We start from the raw sequence: 22,671 nt of genomic DNA, 5'->3' as shown, positions 1-22,671 counted from the left end.
TTTATGTGGGATTTTGTGTTAAGAAGCCATCGGTTATAAGAAGCCTTCATCTGCCCACTATCTGTACATAATAATTACTTGTTGAATAGATAACAGACTGAAACTGAAACGGGTGTTTGCGCAAATGTTAAAGTAAAGGTTATGCAAACATAATGATGATGACTGAAATTAGGACTGCTTTTACGCAAATAATATCCTTGAAGACGCAAGGACAGTCCAGTTTTGAACCAAATGTAACCCGGTCAGGTAATTGCAACGTAATGACTCCAGTATTTAAATACAGGCGCGGCCTTTATTCAAGGGTGGCTAAAATGCACAATAACTAGGCATACACACTACAGCAATTACTAATGTTGCCAACTTCTTGCATAAGTCTCTAGTGATGTGTTCTTGAAATTTTTTTCTGGTAAGGGGTAGCGGGTAGCGACACAATTGGGATGACAACCTTATTATGAGGACGTAATGATCACGACGGAGCCACGACAACCTGAAAACCGCATCATGACGAGGGAGTGACCGTAGTTGCGCAATGATACCACATGCCCACAACTGCGTGATTACCAAGGCGTCATGACTGCACGTGAAGAAGGGGCACAATGACGCAGTAGTGAAGAGACAGTGGAATAATCACCACTGAGTGATGATGACCGAGTGAGCGACGACGACACATTAATGATGGCAGAACTGCAATGACCGAACAGTGAGCAGAATGACGAAGACGGACAGCTGACGACAGAGAGACGACGGCGGAACAATGACGGAAGAGCAACGAATGTCTGAAGACCCCTGCACGACTGCAACAGACTGACCATGGATTGACGACGACACTGAGGACGTCTGAACAATGATGATGTAAGGACGACGTAAATGACGAGGACAAAGTAACGATAACGAAGGGAAGACGGCGGAACTACGACAATGTAACCCCGAAGGATATCGTGATTTCGTTGCGGTCATGCCGTGTAAGGATGGTCACGGCGGAATGACGGCAGCGGCATGGCTTTGACGCCATCACGACGGCTTGGTGATAACGTCGGAGTGACAAGTCTACGAAGACGTGAAGAAGACAGCATGATAACGGCGTGACGACGTTGACAAAATGACAAAGACAGCTTGGGTCGAATGAAGGCGACAAAGAAACGGCGACGCTGGAATGATGACGACGACAGGCGTCCGGTGTGCGCTATTCACCTGAGATTGAACTACAGGTGGCACCAGTGTCGCCATGTTAGTGTGGATCCGTGGTCAACGGTGCGCATTGAAAGGAAACGGCAGCGTTCTGCTGGGACCTATTTGGCCCAGTTTTCTGGTACGAAAACGCGCGTACTAAAGTGAACTGATCTTATATTACCCTCCGATGCCACATTTTTGCACGAAATGCGTAAAACGTTTTTTATACTTGTACGAAGCGTCAACTGCATTCAATGAGGGACTGGCACCCGGACAGACAACCTCTCTTTCGCCACTTTGTTTTCGTAGAGTGTTTTATGTAAGTTTCGTTTGTGTTCCACCTTCTCTGTTAATATTGCTGCACGATTTAATGACTGTCGCATTCTCTGAGAATTTTGCTCTGGCTTAAAAAGAACTTTGTACTCCTTTAAGGAAAGTGAACAAAGTGAACTTCTGGTGCGCACTACACCACAAATTTTTCGCGTACAGCTCTGCTTTTTCTTTTCGCTGTCAAATGCAAACCGTTATTGATTCCATGTAGGCAAGCCATGCCAGTCTAAGTGACCATACTATAATATGTCTTAAGAAGCCAACAAACACTGACACGAAGGACCACATAAGAAACGATAAATTAATAGAAATTAAAGTGGATGAAAAGACAACTTGCCGCAGGTCGGATCCGAACCCACATGTATGGGTTTATTGACCAGTTGCCTTCACCCAAAAAGATCACGTTCGCGTCACGCCTGCGGCAGAAAGGACGTTGCACGTCCGCCGTCTACGTCTGTGAGTGGTGGCGCTGGCTAACACTCTCAGGGTTCTACTCGGACACATAAATACGCAAGAAAGTGGATGGACAAACGGCGCCGCGGTAGCTCAGTTGGCAGAGCATCGCACGCGAAATGTGAAGGTTGTGGGTTCGGTTCCCACCTGCGGCAAGTTGTTTTTTCATCCACTTTAATTTCCACTAATTTATCGTTGTTTATTTGATTTATTAAGAACAAGTAATTTCCCCTTTGTTGTCCTTTCTGTCAGTGTTTGTTGGCTTCTTATGATATGACTAATAAAAATCGGGCCCCTCGGTTAACCCCCTTTCTTCTCATACTATATTATGTTCACTTAGGATGACATATATATATAGGACCATCAGTTTCTTGCAGATGGAAAATTCTTTGTTGCCACTGCACGGTTACGCGCACGACAGCGATGCGACAACGTTGTAATTATTTGAGGAGCGAGAAACGTAAGATGATCTTATTTCAGCTGTAATACCCACTATCTGCATCAAGCTAACAACTGCAACAAAAGCGTAAAAGAAAATTATAACAGCGGCATTTCAAGTCAGTGTTATGGCCCCCTATGTCTACGACAGCCGTGCCACATATGATGCACATAGAATAGCTTTTATTTTTAGCTTTCACTTTGCAGCAACGAATGAAAGTGCAAAAGCGAACAATTGCGAAGCAAAATGAATTCATTCTAGTGACATCCGATCGACTTACGAAAAGAACGCTGGACGACGAAGTTATGACTGCGACGACAGGACCGTGAAAGTGCGTGCGCGCTGCGCTCAAAATATTGCCAAGTAGCTTCGTGTTGGAGATCACGTCGGCGCTTGCCGATATCTTGTGCTGTCCCCGGCAGCGTCATTTCACAATATATTAGATCCTTGTCTGCGCTATACCCAATCCTGGTCTTCGGTGTATCCTGGACAGCCATCATACAAGACATCATCTAGCAGCCAGAAGCCAGTCTCCTAAATGTAGAGAGAAGAGCCAAAGAAAGCTTGCCAAAAAAGAAACGTTTATACAGCTTCATAATATTTTTTTTGCTTTTCAGTTCCTTGTTGCAAGTTCTATGCAGCTCATTTAGTTCGTTCAGAGGGATGTGCATATTCCCCTAATAATTACGAGCAGTCATCCACTTTGCAGTGAGGGGGTACTGAACCACACGGAATTAGAATAGCGCGTCGTACCTAGAATACTTTTCCTACACTACGACGTTGCACGAAGTTTGTTCGAGCACTGTAGGACGTGCTGTTAGTAAGGTGTTAAACATAAGAAACACGCGCTCCGTCGTTTGTCTTGCATCTGACAAATTGAGATTACAGGGGTAGGAAGACCACCTCTACAACTGCGCCGATGCTCGTTTTATGCGTATAAAGTGGACAAGCCTGGTAACGCCGTAACTTTTGCCAACGCTGCATCGAATTGGATGTGGTGTATGCTATCCGTTCGTCTTTCTCCATAATGATTTTCCTTGCTGCCCATAATAACGCGCCAACTAATCCAACGTGCCAACTCAATTTTACCTAATCCTCCTTCACTGAAGGGTCGGGGACAGCGCGCGCTTTGAGAACGGCGTGCGAGCGCAATATTATGCGAGATTAGTACATGCCCGAGGTGCGCCATAACTTAGCCTGAGCAGTCTCTTTGAGTGCTTTCTGCTAGTGTTGGGTATCTGTACTAATGAATGCCCGCCCAGTGATTAGCAGTCAAATAAGTGAAGCTACGTCTCCCCCACTCCGAGTAACGTGTTCCTCAAAGGGACATAACTGCAGATTTCAGGGAATTAGAACTTACATCTCTGTTCCAAAATCCTTAGGATTAAGCTGGCCACGCTTCCCTCATCAAATATGCGAAGTATTCGTATAAAATTACTGCAAACGAAGGCCGTTAGCCGGGACCGTCATTTCAGTGCGTTCCCAGTTACAGCCGCCGAACTCGATCAACAGTACTGGTTCCGTTCGTTCGGTCGTGCCTAATTTAGTTTTTAAATTATTCTTGTTGAAAAGATGAGTAACGAAAAATCTGTCTTATAAAGCATCAAAAGATAACTGCCGCGAATATAAGAAGCATATGCATAGATCTGTCCGGTCTTTGAGACAGTGTTTAGCGAGGGCCGATTTCGTGTCGCCGATACCACTTCGTGTTGTCGCTGGCGTGCTGGCTTTGGCGGAACGCGTAGAAAAAACATATTTTATTTCGAATCAGCAAGGTGTGCTTTGAACGCTATTGATCATGGTTGTTTTTAGTTGCTATGCAGTGTGAGAATTTCTCCAGTAACTTTTTTGCAAGTTTTAGAAAGTAGCTCTAAGGAAGTATATCGGTATCTATGCCACCATGTTAAGCTAAGCTATCAAATCAAATGCATCTGACGGGGAACGACGAAAATGGGTGTTTGCTAGAAGACGCTGATAAAGAAAGGGGACACAGGACACACTGAGTGCTTTATCAGAAGAAACTATTTTCGCAATCCATAACCAACACCCAAAATCACCACTTCGATACGGCATTCCTCCGCATAGCTGCATAACCTACGGGAAAAAGAACGAGAAAGGCTTTGAAATTCGGAAGACTTCCCATCTCTTGCATGCGTCATCATTTCTCATGAATACATCATAATTGCAGAAATGTATGCATCATCGTCGCCATGATGTCTGTACGAAGACAAGGATCGGCCGCAGGCCTTCGCCAATAGAAAGTTTTAGATTTAGTGCACCCAAAGGTCTCACACTGCTTGCATTCTTTTGTGTCCCTTTTGCTTTCCTTTCTAAACCCGGCGGTTCGCGTTCCCAAATGTTGTCGTGAAAAATATGAGACTCCCAAATAACAAATCTGCCGCTGGTCAGCGCCCGCTGTTGCCTTCGTATTCCTGAAACATTTCTTGCTTCATCGTTTCATCTATTTATGTGCCATGTGCTAACCGTGGCTTTGTTTTCTTTTGATTGCACATAATTTGTCAACCTAATGCAACATCGGTTATGACAGCTGCACATTGCATTGCCCTACAAAGGCTTACATTTTCACAATATTTACAGAAATATCAATTATGCTCGTTCGTTTTTATTATCTATCTCCCAAAGAGAAGGAAGAATTTGCGTTTTATTATTATCGTCGCTAACATCACGTCAACGAAATGTGTAATGTTCAATGTGTACTTTTACCAACGTTTTATCTACAAACTTCACTCCATCTTTATTAGGAAGGAAACGAAACTGCCGGCTTGCGACCCGAAACAAGCAGTCCGCCGTTTCCAGACGTAAGAGAGACTTCTTCCGCACCGTTATCGATCGAACGCGCATAAAAACACTCCAGCATGTCTGGGACTCCCTCCGCGGAGGCAGTATACACAAGGTCCTCCCCAGAGTCGATACGGCGACGCTGCAACCTGCCAGGAGTCACGTTCCTGTGCTCGGCGTGCGGCCATCGCGGAGGATACAAGGGCCTGCCAGGGAGGGAATGGCGATCGATATTAGGGAGGGACTCCCTGCTTCCATGTGCCCGCGCCGCGTCGCAGTGCTTTTCTTCCCTCCCCTCCCCATCCTCCGTTCCGCTTCTCCCCTTCTCTTTCTCGCCTCATCCCCTGTTTGCGCTTCCCGGCGTCGGCGAGTGGGTTTCCAGGTAGCCGCCAATATGTCGGCGCCGCACGGCACTGGCTGCTACGTTGAAGTGAACTAGTCGGCCTTTATCGTACTTTATGCACACTTTGAATGCGTTCTCGTCTTTAGTTGCGTGCGCCCTTCGTGCGTTTTTCTTTATCATTGTGCACATGATATATTTCTCGTAACACCCGGAGTATGGCATGCCAGACCATCAGTCAGGCAAACATCTCTAGTTTTGATTACCGAAAGCTTACCTCTCTAGCTTTATACCGAAACGCACATCATATCAGACTGCCCCATTTGTCCCCGACAAAACGGTGAAAAGTGCGTCAGCATGGCGGTACCGTCCCATTTTGAAGAATAACCGGTTTTATTAAATGACTCTCTCGGTGCGATTTTATTATGTATGGAAGCTGGTGAAAGCATTCACTTTTCTGTGCCGTCGTATGTCACCATGAATACGTTCACTTTCATGAAGGCCGTTCGCGGAAATTTCATGTTTTTCTGTAAATAAAAATTAATTCGTAGACTCGCCCCCGTCTCCAGCATCATCAAGTGCTTTGTGCTGGGTGCAGCATGTTCGGCTCCAACCAGGTAGGATTATTGCGTGTAAACCGGGACCAACTTGGGAAGCTTCACTGGTGTACCAAGGCGCCATCGGTGACTTATTTTCTCAGCGCTTTGTGAAACGGTGGTATGTAAGACATGAAAGCGGCTTGGTAAAGGCTGAAATACGAACTGAGGGCATCTTGTGTCAGGCAGGCGGCTTTTGGGTGCAGTAATTCTGTGGGCGTATTATTCCATTTGCGCATTTACCTCGTTTGTGGACCTGTTCACCTCGGACCGTGCCTGCACATTATTAGGCAACCTGTCTTCACGTCTTCCCACAGTGCAGGGTAGCAAACCGGACGTGCGTATGGTTAACCTCCCTGCTTTTCCTCTCTTCTATTTCTCTCTCTCTTTCTCTCTGTCTGTCTTCGCCTTTGATCTCTACATGCTCCAGTATGTCTAAGAATATACGAGCACCTTGTTTACGCTATTTAGCTCAAGGATATCTAGACTTTCAGAATCCTTCGCGTAGCTTCTTATTTGATGATATCATTGTATTACAGCTTAGTTAAAAGGGAACAGCCTTCTGTCATCGTCTTACGCTGATTGCACCAATTGAGGCAAATGAAAACATCAGAAGGTCTAAAGAACGCATACAGGGAGATGAAAATGGGGATCAACGCCATATCAGCGGTGAGCACATGATACAGCGGATGTCCTAGAATTCGTCGTGCCAAAAATTGCGACGCCTTATTTTCTCGCCGAAGCTTTGTATGAATAGAGGCGGGTTACGATCCTTTAGTTGGCTTTCCCGTCGTTCTTGACGGATTCATCGGCCCATTTGGTTGGCCGGTGTAGAGAGGGATGCAAACGAGAGAAAGGCAGGGAGGTTAACCAAAGTTAAAGCCTCTGATTTGCTACCCTGCACTGCCGTTGTAACAATAAATATGGACTATGCAGACACCAAAACAGTCACTGTTAACATATTGTGCTCACAAAACACTGTCACATGTAATAAAGCCCCATATTTCCAGGAAATAAACAATTTATGTCACAGAGTATTACAGCGTGACCAGAATATTTTTTTCGGATGCTGTTTCGAGCTCGCGGCTAGTTAAAAAAGTGCAGGTTATTTCTCTCTCTCACGACACCTACTTCTCGGTGTTCACAAGAGTGTTAACAAAGAAGTAAGGGTGGTGAGAAATATAGTGTTTCCACATAGTAACATTAAGTCGCAACAGCACTGCAGCATAGTACTCAACAAGCACCGCACGTTAATCAGAGTACTTGGCAGTGTATGTACTCTGCCCTATAGTAAGACGATGCTGATCTGCGATGAATACAAAACTTGTGGTGTTCCACTGTCTTCTCTAAATAATTATTAAGTGAAAAGCTCTGCAAAGCGTATTTACATGAGATTTAGTATGCACAGCAATTGCGCAAGTTTCTCGTGGCTTTCTTGCAACACGACGTGTTAAGTACCACAAACATAAGGGTGACTTCAGAAAAGCTCCTGTGCGATAAAATTCAGAACTAAGCAATGGTGCGATGTCACACGCGTTCGGATAAATTGAATATAAGAACGCGAACGAATGCACCTTGTGGCTCAATGTGAATACCAGAAAGTGCGCATTAAGGTTTTTGTTTCTAATACGGTAATCCCGAAAAATGGATTGTTGCGTAGGAACTACGAATCAGTCTCGGAACAAAATTTGTAGTAATAGTTACGCCCTAGCAAGAGACGCTTGAGAAATCGTACACGTCTTATACTTCAAGGCACATTGAAATTCAGGCCTCGAAAAGCTTTTTAGCTGTGGGATCAGCTTAACTGCAGAACTTTTGATCTACAAAGCAAATGTACGTATTCGCCCCCCTCCTTTTTTCTTGTTGTTTCTTCGACTCCTTCAAAATGATGAGCGAACAGCGCTTCATCGCACGGCTTTGTTAACAGGGAAGAAGCGAATGCATTAAGATTGAAAAGCACTCGCGTGTTGTTGATCGTTTGATCCTTTAAAAGCGTATGAAGCGCCCACTCACAAGCTTGAAGCAGTCAGATGGAACACTTGAGCATCTGCGCGAGATTTAGAAACTCAAACAAGCGTGCCGAATAACTTTGCGGAGGGATCTGCCCTGGCGAGAGATCTTATGGAGGGCATTAAGCGTGTGAGGCCTGCCGATCGACAGCGCTTCTAGGGTGTTGTCGCCTGTCTTCTGAGTGCTCGTTGAAAAGGTCTAGCCTCTTGAACTGCTGTAAGTATCACCACGTTTAACTCAAGGGCGTCGGAAAGATGGTCTTATGCTGCCGTAGCAACAGCGGAATTTGTCGGAGCTTTCTGCACAAGTTTGCTTGCAACAGAGAGAGAAGCGTGGATAAGCAGGCAGGTTAACAGGAATTCATTGAGTTTTATCACGGGTAATTAGAGCGAACACTTCGATGCGGGAGGAAAATGGCGCTTTCGGTGCAGTAAAAGTTTGAACATTACCATACATTACAGACTGCAAAAGAGAGAGAGAATGCGGTACACAGGTCCCAAATTTCAAAATACAAGTCACAGATTTCAGAAACTATCGGGTGGACTTTCTCGCTTAGTGTATATGGCAATAAGATCTAATGCACAGCATGTGGGGCGAAGCCTAAGGTTTAGCATGGTATACGTAAGTTATGCAATAATAGCAAAAAAAAAAAAACGTGGAACAAATGAAAATGAAGCAAAAGAGAAGTGAACTTAATGAGAGCAGCATTCCGGGCAAGTTGGTAATCCATTGCTTAAATGATATTGCGCGACATAAAAAACGACATGGACGTGAAAGAAGACGACACACCAAGCGCACATAGCGCTTGGTGTGTCGTCTTCTTTCACGTCCGTGTCGTTTTTTATGTCGCGCAATATCATTTAAGCAAAAGAGAAGCAATTGGTAGAGCGTAACATTAATATACGACCTAGGATGCATCAATTCTTGCCGTAGCTATAGCACGGTTTGTAGTCAAGTGTTCAAGAATCTATAGGGTGCACGCATCAACGGCGGCAACCGGGCAGCGCGCCATGTTGGTTTACTCCGTAGCGAATGCAAGCACGCGCATACTGCCACGAGTACGCGTCGAATACATGGTGCGATGCGCTGCCGTATGTTGCTGCAACGAATCCCATGTAAAAGAAGATAAGCTAAAGACAAAGTTAATTGAAATGCCAGATTGTTTTTTTTATCATTTTCCAAGGTGGGTGCACACACGTGTGCGATAAATATAAGCAACCTTTCCGAACAATGACGACGCGACGCAACTCCCGTGTCCGCATGTGCGGATCAACTCGCCGTGAATCCTTACAAATACAGGATTTATTCCCGGCAATTTTCAACAGGTGCGTGAACCATCTTCTGTTAGCGTATGCGTATTTGCCCCGTGCAAGTGGGTCAGATCGCGCTCATGCCCATTTCTCATTGGGGTTTTTCCAAGCTGGGCGGTATGTGCATATGGAACACCTTGTTTACATAACATCGGCGCTAATAAAACATTTAACTTGCACGTGTCGCTGCACGCTAATTTTTACGTTTCCCTGCCGTAGGCTGCCTGTCGGAACCGTTCGATGACTGCAGCCCCGACTGGACTCCGGCACAACACATGAGGGACGCGCCGAGTTCATCCGCCGTGGAGTGCTGAACCAGTGTTTCGGAGCCGCTAACCTGTATATACTTTAAAAATATCATCGCTTAGTCGGAAGGATCTGTAGATATGGCAGCGTTCGCATGCTTAGCGCTGCAGCGACATAGGTTGCGACGAAGCCCAGTTGGGGTTTCAGTCATCGAACAGTTCCGACTGGTGGCCTACACAACGCGAAAACCTAGGAAAATGCAACCTCGCTTCCATGCCACGTTTCCTAATTAAAGACTGAAGTGATCCGTGCAACATCGAAGTGCCATTATCCTCGATTATATATATATATATATATATATATATATATATATATATATATATATATATACATAGAGAGAGAGAGAGAGAGAGAGAGAGAGAGAGAGAGAGAGAGAGAGCAAAGTGCAACCCCTGCTCATACGGCCCCTCTTGGAAAACGACAGCGAAACAAAAAGTGCACGACGGCGATCCGACCCACCTTGCAGGAGGCAAATACGCCGAGCGTAACAACCGATGGTTCCCGCACCAGCTCAAAAGTACCAACAAATCCTGCATTTCCAAGGATTCACAGCGTCTTGATCCGTTTATGTCGATGCGCGAAATCCGTCGCATCTCCGCTGTTGGGAATTTTTTTATCGCGCATGTGCGTGCACACTTTCCAAAATGCACTTTCCAAATACTTTGCAGCCTCATTTACTTAGGCGTGGTGGCCGCAACGCACGACAGCGCACCACACCATTTATTAGGCGCACACTTGCGGCAGCACGCGCGTTCTTCTACATCGCTACGGATTGCACCAAGATGGCGCTCTGCCCGGTCGCTGCCACACGTACATATACCTATCAGAAAATTTTACGAATGAAAGATGTGCTTCCATCGACGTATATCTAGACGTGTACGCAACCCAATAACCAAAGTCTCCCAAATAAAAAGAAATAGCTCAAGTAGTCCAATTGCAGGTTATTTTAGCATAATCTTCGGGCTATACTACGCAAAAAGAAGAAATATTCTTGTTCGAAAGGTAGCAAGCGTTTCTTTATACAGCGACCTAAGGAACAGCCGGGCATAAAATGTCTGTTAGCCCACAATAACTTTTTAGCTAGAGTTTCTGACACTCGAGCAGCGGCCAGCTGATGTAGAGGCGACATGGAACTGGAGGAAACTGAAACTAGGGCATAGGTGAAGAGGACAAGGAGGAGGAGGAGGACATGAATCAAAGCTGAGCTATACTTCCAGTGCCATGACTGGAAGCCCACCTGTCGAGGTTACCCCCTGTGCTTTTGCCAGTTTTCCACTTCTCATTGGGCGGCGACGTACATCAGGAAAGCTGTGTAAGAGACTCATCCTCGAAAGGGCAAGGTTGCTTTCAGACAACTTCATTGCTTTGTTTGTAGATGCTTGATACAACCACCGCTACGAGGAACGTAATTGGTGGTAGGCACAATTTTTGCAGTTCGGTAGATGGTACGTTGTACAAGACAAAGGTTGTTTCAATTATTAAAGGACGAAATGCCGGTCTTAGCAGGGCAGTAGATTCAAAAACGGTCTTGCATTTCGATGTCTGTGGCGTCAAAAGTTAATGGTGTTTAGCTTTACTATTGCACCTCAAACATTTACATCTATGTTCCCGGTAGCCTATCATCCTACTTTGGTAGCCTTGCATTTCTGCCGGCTTGGGATCCCGACCATTTCCCTCTGTTTAAGGCTGTGCTTGCTTGAATGACGGTAAAGCAATGAAAGCAAAATATCCTTACAAAAGGGTTCGGCTTGGAACGTCCTAGCAAAATGGATAACTTGCAGAGCAAGCCGACGAAAGTAAAGGCACTTACTCGTATATATATCTTCACAATGATCAACGTATCATTTTCAGGTACGCCGCGCTTGAGATCTGAAAATTATAACTTAAGCATGATACACCCACTGCAAAACCCTTTGCAAGGCTCTTGCACAATGGCATGAAGTGACTCTTTCGATAGCTCAGTCGACGAATTACGAATTTTTGTACGAGTGCGCATTGCATGGCCAGAAATTAAATGAAAATTGCTTTTGTGTGTGTGTGCGTGCGTGCGTGCGTGTGTGTGTGTGTGTGTGTGTGTGTGTGTGTGTGCGTGTGTGTGTGTGCGTGTGCGTGCGCGTGCGTGCGTGCGTGCCTGCGTGCGTGCGTGCGTGCGCGTGCGCGCGCGTAATGGTTAGCGCACTCTGGAGAAAAAAAATGTATATAGTTATTCGGTACAACAAACGCGGAAGAAACGCCGGCACACAAAACGCACGAATGTTTACACACACTTACTGTCAAAGGCAACAGTTATTAAAGAGCAACAAAAAAAGAACAGCTCTTGGGAATTAATGGCACAAATTACAGTACGCTCGTGCTGGCGCTCCCTCTTTCGAATGGAGCGCCAGGAATTTCATTTCGAGTGGTCTCGGCCAGAGCAGAACGAATCTCGTCTGCTGCGTACTCGAGTCCCCCGCGATCCCAGTGAGCAATATCGAAGCCTTCCCAGAGCTCACTTCTGTACTGAAGCGAGCCCACCCCGTTCTATCTTATTTTTCGATCCCTCGCTCGAATGCACGGCCGTTTCCTGCAGGCGTCGGTACAGAGGAGGCCAGGAAATAACGCGCTGCATTCCTCCGATGCGGCTACAATCGGGTACACTGGGCTTTGCTGCGGGACGAGGGTGCGCTCAAGCGCGAGTAGCGATTCGTGAATGGCGCGATGCAGGCGTGTCAGGTCTGTGTGTTGCCAAGTTCGAAACACGTGTCCTGCGCTGCCGAGAGGGGGAGGCGGAGGGTGTCGTGTCTCTCCGTTGTGGAAGCAGCATCGAGACCTCCGCACGGCCCACTGCTCCCTTTGTGGAGTGCCTGTCGGTTCTCTCCCCTCTACCCCGAGTGGGCCACCGTGCGTAATTTCTGGCTCCTCCGAAAGCCGAACTCCACGTCCGAGCAATGTGAACCCCGTATTTACGCGTAGCAATTGCGCTGTGATGCGGCATGTTCGAGGCACGTGTCCCAGTGAGTGACGCTGCGCCCAGGTGGCGAGCCGAAGCGTCCAGTCAGCCCAATGAAATTCTTAGTGTTCACGCCATGATTAAACAACACAGTGTCAGGCGTAGATTATTTGAATTACTGCCTACGACAGCTTTTTCCGGATTATGACTTTGGTTCTCAAGAGGACATGCAGCAGCATTTCCATTTGGTCTTGTTCATCGTGAAACTGAAACGCGACAAAATCCGACGAAGATAAAGAGAGCGAGCGAGCGAGAGAGAGAGAGAGAGAGAGAGAGAGAGAGAGAGAGAGAGAGAGAGAGAGAGAGAGAGAGAGAGAGAGAGAGAGAGAGAAAGCAAGAACAGGAAAGGCAGGGAGGTCAACCAGAAGAGCACCCGGTCTGCTACCCTACACTGGGGGTGAGGGAAAGGGGAATAGAAAGTGGAAAAAAAGGGAGAAAGTAAGCACTGAATGCGTGCGGGAGGAACACTACACGCACAGACGCTATAACCGGTCTATTAAGCCGGTCCACTTCATGTATTGTACTAGTGCACGTATCGCTTTTAGTGCCAGTGACGGGTGTGGCCATGGTCCGAGTATCTTTGACTTGGTGAACGGTCTAGAGTCCAGTCGGCGTAAAGTTGCCCGCAGAGAGAGGCGTCGCACATCGTAGCGAGGGCAGGTGCTCAACACAATAGGTGCTCGATGGTTTCCTTGCACCCACAGGAGTCGCACATCGGGCGCTCGGCAATTCGCAAACGATAGGAGTATGCGTTCGTGAACGCCACTCCAAGCCACAAGCGGCACAGCAAGGTTGTTTCGCCGCGGGAAAAGCTAGATGGCAGTTGTAGCGAAGAAAGACACAAAGAAGGCACGAACAGGTCTGCACTGCAGACGAGACATTCAATCCGTTGGTAGACAGGTATTATACAGACCACGGTAACAAAACTGCAACATCGTGCGTACATATGCCTTCTCGTTTGCCTATCGCTTATTGGCGGTGGTTTCTACAAAAAAACGACAGGTCTTTTTCAGACATTGCTTAAGAGACGTGGCTTACACTATTTATACCCGCACGCGCGTTCCAAATCGTGTTGTACATTGTGCAGCGCACAAAGCGGCAAGAAAAAAAAAACTGCAGATAACTCGCCAGGTGCGATTAGACGCGACAACGGACGACGGCGCTTGCTGCAATCATTGCAATACGCGCTTTGCTTGATTCATGGGTGCGAGCAAATTAATGAACTGTTGCGTTTAATGTGATCGTGAGGGGCACCGTAGTGGAGGGCTACGAACTATCTGGAACCTCGGGCGTCCGTTAAGATTCACCTAGATCTAACTACACAAGCTTTTTGTTGCAGCTCACTCGCACCTTGTTTTCGGCAGAACGGCATAGCCGCGGAGCCACATACACAAGTGCTTCTGTCAGTGTCTTGTTCTTCACGGCCCCTTCAATTTGACAATGTAAAGCGTGAACAAACCCGGGTAAGGAAGAAAGATGTGGCTAAGCCCTGATGAGCAATTAAGGGCCAATTACAACAAAATCTTGAGCAACGAATAAAAACTTGGACTCAGAGTGTAGCTACACAACACCCTCCGTTCAAAATTTAATGTTTGAAAAACAATTAGATGCGGCATGAAAGTTTCGCGAAGTTAGGCGATTTTGATACAGAAGAAACAAAATTATCCATTACCGCTTACCGGAAGCGACGCACGACTATGATCTTGCGGCTCTTCGGCATGACGTCCGACATTGGGCACCGCCTGAGGCTGCCCACAGGGGGAGCGCCGGAAGAACACGGAGGCGACGTGCTTGAACTTACGTCATGGCCGCTAACGACCTCGTGCACACGTGGCCTGTTTGGCGCTGTTGGAAAGCTGCTAGTAAGAAATTTAAGATAATTACCAGCCACTGCCGGGATGTATGCTACCACTTTAATAAGCAATTTAGACCAGGTCAAATTTCACGGCGGTTAATCGTCAAGGTGTTGTTGCCTAAACGCGCCTATGTATGGCCGGAGTAGAGTTGAAGCACGTAGGGAAGACCACGAAAACCAGCACAAGATTACTTAAGGCAGAAATGTAAGGTCCAAACAGTGCCTTGGTTGGCAGCCTTAAAATGGATGGTTAAGCTAAATATTGTGCTTTACAGAAAGCATAGAATAAATTGCGTAGTCGTTCGCATTACTAAGTTAGTAATTCTGTAAATGCTAAATTATGGCTTTGGTTATTAAATATGTGTCACTGCAGGATGCTGTTGAAGCTAGTAAGGGAGGCTTGAGACGTTTCTGTAAACTGGTAATTTATGCATTGAAGAAATGGGGTGGAGCGCTAGGGAGGGGGCAGGGCGGCATTGAAATAATTTATATTTGTTGGTCGGCTTTACAGAACGAGAACAAGAGGAAATAACAGCGGCGTTCATTCAGAAATAAGAAAGCAAAACTCACAGCGTCGTATTTGTGAGATTATTTGGTTGGCCGATTCCACTTCGAGGTTTTCTCATTTATAACGCGAAGAGCAGAGCAATACTGAAGAAACGATTACTTTAATTGCACGGATATTCTTAACTGTTAATCAATGTTGGGTGTAGCCTGTCTTTGTGATGCGATCATCCGTCGCATTGAAACAAAAGTGTAATCGTCAATCAGGACGTTACACTCGGCATCACTTCTCCTAGAAATGAGCAGAGCTCCACCAGGAAAGTTTAGCTGTGCTCGGCGGCAAGATCAGATGCAGTTACAGGCAATCTTCACACAACTTCATTGTTTCTCTCATTGCCGTGCGGGTTGCCAGGAGATTTTGCAGGACAAACAGTGCATAAAGAAAATACGTGGCGCAAAGCTTCTTTAGGTGGTCTGCAAACACATCCCTGTGTCACACGACAGAGGAAACTCCTTAAATTAAATCAATATAACATTGTAGAGATGATGGTTATACTGCAGACGAAAATAGTAGCAAGATTTTGGGTGACTTATTCTCCAAATGTACGGTTCTGTATCCTCAATTGGTTTCGCATGGAAACTTATTATGGTGCAGTCATTGTTTGGGAGTCAAAACGGTGATCTCTCTGGCTATCACAGTACCATAGCATGGATGGGTTGCCATATGAGGAAATGACATGAAGACGAAAGATAGGAATACTGGACCGGCCAGCTTAGAAGAAAGCTATAGACATCAAATAAGTGCTCAAACAAGGATGCGCAAAAAGAAAAGGCAACCGTAATCTGATTATGCCAAACGGAAACGTCCTTTTGCACGGTTAAGCAGCGACCTGCGGTGGCCGAACACGCCAGTTCTTCCAAACACAAAATTTGAGGGCAAACCCTCCCGGGCTTCGCAAACGTGCTGTTTCTGCTGCATTGCCGAATTGCATGCACCCAAGACAACCCTCACACAATGAATCTCCTGATGTGTTTGTATCTTCATCTGTACTATCTATGCAAATGTGCCAATGGCTCGATGTGCTTTGCACAGAATTAGGCAGTGAAACAGCGAACGATTCCTGAATATCGACAGCGCAAAAACAAAAAAAAATTACCCCGCTATGAGCATATTTTTTTAATAAACCGAAGCCAGGAGAGAGAGAAACGAAGAGGTAAAGGTAGGGAAGTTAACGCAGGACGTGCCCAGTTGGCTACCCTACGCATGGGGAGGGGAAAAAGGGAAGAACAGAAGCGAAAGAGTAAGCGAAGGGAATAAGGCTTGTACTCTCGGTTGGTCTTCTAGCCAAGTACAGTTCCTTTTTCCATGAAATTGGGCAGTGCTGAACTGCGATGAATCCAGATGCGCTGTTTTACGTCTTTACGCAGATTACACCGTTCGCTTGGCGGCGGTTTCCCTGTCTTGCTGATTTCTTGTCTTGTTCATATGGAGTTCTGCCGATTTCATGCCTTGCATGCTGCAACACCCGTCGCAGAAAATGAACATTTTCGCAGCATTTAATCAACCGATTTGCGAAATCTTCGCTTAATTCAGATATATAACAAAATGTACGTTAAACCCGCATAAACTTCATTCATCGTTTTTTTTTTCCCATTAGACTAACTTCGGCTCTAGTCAGAATGTAACAGATGGCGATTTTTCCGAACCGATTGCGTTTCTCGAAGGCGTAATTTGATATACGAAGAAGGAGCGCTAAAATTTGATTATTATTATTTTTGCTGTTGGGGAGCGGGAAGGCGTTAATGCTAATACGAATGCTCATCGAAGCCGAGCAAACCCCCTCCGGAGCTTATCCGCGGCGTTGCGCATGGCCGGCAACGGCCATCTGGACTCGCACCGCCCGAGCACCAGCGCGCGCGCGCGCTCTAAACGTCCGTCGAGTCGTGCTGGGTCCCGCGACAACGTCTGCCGCGACCCTCGGGCAGATGGGTCGCCGTGCGCGGACAAGCTGCGCGCGGCTGCCGCCGACGGCGCTCGTTATGTGCCCGGCCCTCGGCCTCTCCCGCGGGCGACAGATTGCGGCGCGCGGTTCTGCCGAGAAACGACCCGGGGGACAAACCGGCGGAGCGGCCGTGTGTGTGCGGCACGGGTGCCGAGCGGTCGGGACCGGTGGTAACCTGATTAAACGGGCTGCGGCCGACCATCCGGCGCGCGCGGCGCTGTCGCCGGCCTCTTCGAGAGCGGGTCGGAGCGGGTGCTCGCGCGGAGCGACAGACGGCGCTGCGAGCGACGCTTACGCTCAGTACGCTCAGCGACAGCGCCCTCCTTGTTTACGCAAGCGATGACGCCCTCGGCACAGGTGCCGGATGGCGGCCGCTGCTTCCACCGTGGCTTGTGCTACAGGAGCTCTATACTCGCGATAACTAATGCTCGATTGTCTAGCTGTACTCATTCTTGATGGCCTCATTAGACGTGAAATGAAGCAGTGAAGCCTCGGCAAACGCCCCTCATTTGGAGCCGAAGTTCGTTTGGGTCTTGCAAGGCGTTCTATTCCGAGTTACTATAATTTAGCGGGAAGCGATGCGCCCTCTCGCGGTATCACGCGTTAACCATTCTGGTAATCATTGCAGGCGGCGAATAATTTGCTAGCGAACGTATCTCGGCACTGCTAAGTTACCGGTGAAGTTGTGTTGGGCATTAAAAAAGAAAGAAGAAGAAAAAGAAACTAATTGAGGCGTTGCAAGTACACAAGCAGACAGCTCAGTGGTTTGTCGAAATATAGCGCTATGATATAGGGTATCTGTGACGTGGCAGTGACTCAGTCTTGGTTTGGATTATCTGTACGTCAGATAACATGGCTGTAAATGAAACACCTGCTTCCTTGGGACAGCTTAGTGCTCGCTTTAGTTAGCTTAAAATGAAGGGGCCCTAGTACAACTAAGAAAATAAACTACATATGAAGTTCGGGCTTTTGTATTGCCTTACTTAAATGAATAGTAATACGCTTCTTGTCACAATAAACGTTGGGCGTTAATATACCCAGGTTTTCTGTGTGGTGATGCGAGACTACTTCGCTCTGAGTGTTTGACACTAGTTTAAATTCTTCGCCGTTTGGGTCTCACATTATGTTGGTTGTGAAAGCTGAGGAACTACACACAGAACGAGTGTACTGAAAGTGGTGTGATTTAATCAGGAGTTTGACGGAAACCCGTCTGGGCAGGAGCAAACACTGGAAGCAGTTGCGAAAGTTAGACTCCGACCGTCAAAATTTGAAATAAACAATGTTTCGGTTACCGCACGAGAGCCTCGTTCATAACATTGTTAGTTGGTTAGCTCACAACCTAGTTGTGCGTGCGCGTGCTGACTTCCGGGTGCAGCCCGAGAAGCCTTCATGGCTTGGAATGACTGATTTTTGAATTTGTAATATTTTCATGAAATAAAGGATATCATCAATTATTATCATCATCATCATCATCATCATCATCATCATCATCATCATCATCATCATCATCATCATCATTATTATTATTATTATTATTATTATTATTATTATTATTATTATTATTATTATTATTATTATTATTATTATTAGTGATGTTAGATGATGCACAAAGGCAGTTCATTAGTTCAGCACAATGCGTTGGCGGGCTAGTTGGTGTGAATCCATGAATACTTTGTTTAGCGCAAAAAGACAGACACACGAAAGACGAGAGGACAAGGCGTTACTCTCAACTCAAACTCTTAAGTTGAGAGTAGCGCCTTGTCCTGTCGTCTTTCTTGTGTCTCCCTTTTTGCGCTAAACAAAGTATTCATGGATTCGCACTTCTTTGGCTTTTCCAATAATGTGGGTCTCAATAGATGCATGCTAACCTTCAGGAAGAGGAGCAGGAGGAGCAAGAAGGAAAGGTTCTGAGAGCAGCTAGATGTGACCCCGGTTTGGTGCCATACGTATACGGGGAAACGGGTTACGGGATGAACAAAAAGAAGGCAGAGGGAAAGAGGATGTTATTGGGTAGTCACACATCTTGCATACCCAAAGGTTAGGCGACGCAATATGCCAGGAGTAAAGACAAACAAAGAAAGGTAGACGAAAGAGCTCCTAAAAGCTGTATAAAAGATCCCAAGCAGGGTGTTGCGCAAGGGTCCTTTTGGGTACTCAAAGCCGTTCGCGTACCGAACACAGCTAATAGTTACAGGTGGCAGGCCGTGCGCGGGCCCCTTTTATTATTTCGTTTATCCTTGCTCGTGCTATGCGCTACTGTTACTGCCTCGCTAAATAAATAAATATGTTTTGCGCCATATAAATTCCCATATCGTGTTGCATGCGCATGTTTTCTTTCTTTCTTTTTTTTTTACTCTTTCCCGTCATGGCGCTTCCCTTGCATTGACGCATCTTGCGTGTTTCCTTGCGGTCATTTCCATCGTCTGCGCATCCTCTGCCTTCATGGGATGAGAAGCAGAGTATAGTGCACAAAATACCGGAGCCCTTTTATTTTAAACGCCTGAAAAATAAAGATTTCACTAAACTTATTCATTTTCAAATAAACGAATAAAAACCAATTTTGTGTTTCACTTACTAAACTTATACTACTCATACCTTTTTTTTTTTTGCACTAGCAGTTGTAACGAAGTGCCAGACGAACAACTGTGCAAAAAAAAAAGTAAAACAGAAAAAGAACATTCCGTTGGCCGACAAAAATGTCGAGGGGTCATGTTTACCAATCGGCTAAAGACGCGTGTGAATGAGACAGCCATGGCTCCATCGTGTCAGCACACAAAGCGGCCGTCCTCACCGCTACATATTATGCAACGACGAGTAAAAAATTCGACAAAGGGCGCACATGTTTGCTCTGGCGCCCCCGTGTGGTAATCACACACACTCGTCATCAGGAAACGACGGTGACGACAGACCGGGGAAGCCAGCTGGTCAGCAGGGTTTTGGCTTCGTGGATCCTCTCGGTATATGCAATTGAGGGCTGTCCACTCGGCGTTCATCGCTGGCTCAGACTTCGGCGATTCGCGCCTGCACAATACGCGGCAAAAGCAACCCTCATTCTCAGTATACCTATGTTTGATCCTTCTCTTCCTATGTGGCTGCATAATATACGGAGCCACCATACCTCGCTTCCCCCTTTATTTTTTTTTTCACAATTAGTCGACTCTTTCATCGTCCACACTCAGCGGATCACCAGCGTTTACCGCCCACGTTTACAGGCAGCTATTGTATATTTCCTCCCTTCGGCAGGGCTCTTTGTTATTTTCCTCTTCTCCGCTATTATTTTTTTTTTTTTGCGCCACTCTGCATTTCAAGAGAGTGCTGTGTTATGGTTAGGTGGGGTCGGTCGCGTATTTCAAATATCTTTCCGGCGTGATCGAGTCCCCGAGCTGCCCCCTTCCCTTCGCCCTCTACTCTCTGGTTACCCCTCCTCTTTCAAACCCGCTCCGCGCTATTGCGCGCCGCTGGCCTTTATTACGCGCCTAATAATTTCCGTTTGGATTACGGCCCCCCCTCTGTTATCCCTAGGCTCCCAGAGTCTGATTAGAGTCGCAAAGCTGGCGAGCATTTCCGTCCACATGAAGGGACCATCTGTGGTGCTCTGGCAATCGGACTGCTCTGCGAGCTGTAGAACACGTGTTCGCGTTCTGACTGCTTCTGCTGGAGGGATGAGTACGATTTTCTTTTTTTTTATTGTTTCACCAAGAGATTATGCGGCTTGCGGTTAGAGCACTTGGCGTGCAGCCTTTCAGAATTGCTCGCATTTCTAGGGCATTATGTGCGACTGCAACGAAAAGACAGGCGTCTCAAGACCTGTATGTCGTAGCTTTTCAAGCTAGTTAGGAAATGAGAAATGGATATGTTGTAAATAGAGAAAGGAGAAAAATACGTGAAGATTAGGCAGAGTAAATGTTTAATTGGTTGCTCTCTGTTGTAGGAAGTCCCAATTCTAAAAAAAATTACTTGGCAGATTTAATTGCTGTTGCCGTCTACGTAATGCGAAGCATTCATCATGTGAATAGAATGGATGTGTAAGTGATGCAAATATTGTGTAGCGAACGCTATTGTGGAGATTAAATGCTGTAGTGTCTATATTAAGGAAGAAAATGCTGGTAATGGTAAGATATCAAATCGAAAGCAAGCTAAACCGCAAAGGCACATACCCTCGGACCATAGCCAGTTTAGCGAGTGTACATGCATGCCCAGTCGCTCCAGTGGCACATCATCTGAGACTGCACCAGCAACGGAATGGGCCCACGAAAACGGCGAATTACGATCCACTATGACCGGGATCGGATAAGGCCGAGATACCCTTTTCTCCCACCCACCAGTTTTCACAGAAAAAGTTGGCTCAACGTGCAGAAGAAAGCTTCACCTTCAGCAGTGAACGACAAAGTAAACGAAGATGAGAACGAATAACTTACCCACGCAGACACCGTGGGGAGGCGAGAATCTTAAATACCTTGCGGCGTCGCGATGCCTTATAAAGAAGACGCAGTAACGTCTTATGGTGAATGTGGCTCACGTCGCTTGGAAAACTGGAACGAGAAACATTGTTTTGCTCCAGGTGCAAGTTTAGGGTACCCCAGCTAACTTTAGCCAGGTTGTATAAAGAAAGAAATGAAGACGTAAAAATGCGTTTCAAGACATCAATATAAGACTGACGGTGTTTGTCAGACGTCTGATCACCCAGCACGTAGGTGTTAGGATCGTATCTTGCACTGCCTTCGTATTATAATTTTTTTAGACAGCTTGGATAACGTTAGCAAGGACACGGCGTAGGTGAGGGAAGGGTGTCTGAGAATGGGGTTTTAAAGCAATGCTTTGTTCGTATATGCTCGCGGTGTTTTGGCGCGAGTTGCTGAGCTATTGGGAGCAACTGAGAGGAAAATCCCAGCTTTAATTCATGGAGTTGTCCGGCTATACTTGAACAGGGCAAACAGTGTTATCCCAATTGCCCTAAGTGGAAGCGCCTGACCACGCACATTTCTAACGCATTCGGAAGTCCGGACACTTCACATGCCGCGCAGGCACACTGGGTGAAAGAAAAGGAAATGAAAAATCATCCCGCACTCTTGTGGGCCATTTCTTCGGCGTGTTTGGTGCTGCAATGGCCGGCAAAGCACAACAGTAATATATTCAAAATTCACACCGTATGCAGGCGCCCATTATACAGCCCTTCGAGCGCACGGAGCATCGCAAAGAAGCCACTATTCTCCATTATTTCTAGGAGCATATAAACAGCACAGAAAAGAATTACTGTAACTTGATTTATGCGACATCTTGTGTGTATCACTAAAATTGTGCATCAAACGAGGCATTCTTCGCCCTTCGCCCTAAACCCCCCGTTTCCGTGTCTATTCGCCCTTTTCTTATCGTTCAAAATAAGCCGATCGCGGAGACTATAGCAAAAAAGATCCATCCCAGAGATGACGTAATCAGAGCTGCGAAGATCCCGCAGACAGTATGATCAGGTAAGGTAGACCGATGCCGCAGTGCGTAATGTGCAGCTTGCGCGTATCACGTGGGTTAGAGCGCTTGGGTGAGACTGATCATTTAAACAACGCCGTTTC

The sequence above is a fragment of the Dermacentor variabilis genome, chromosome 9 (assembly GCF_050947875.1).
Source record: "Dermacentor variabilis isolate Ectoservices chromosome 9, ASM5094787v1, whole genome shotgun sequence".
NCBI classification, from domain to species: Eukaryota; Metazoa; Arthropoda; class Arachnida; order Ixodida; family Ixodidae; genus Dermacentor; species Dermacentor variabilis.
Note: the sequence above shows the minus strand (reverse complement) of the source record.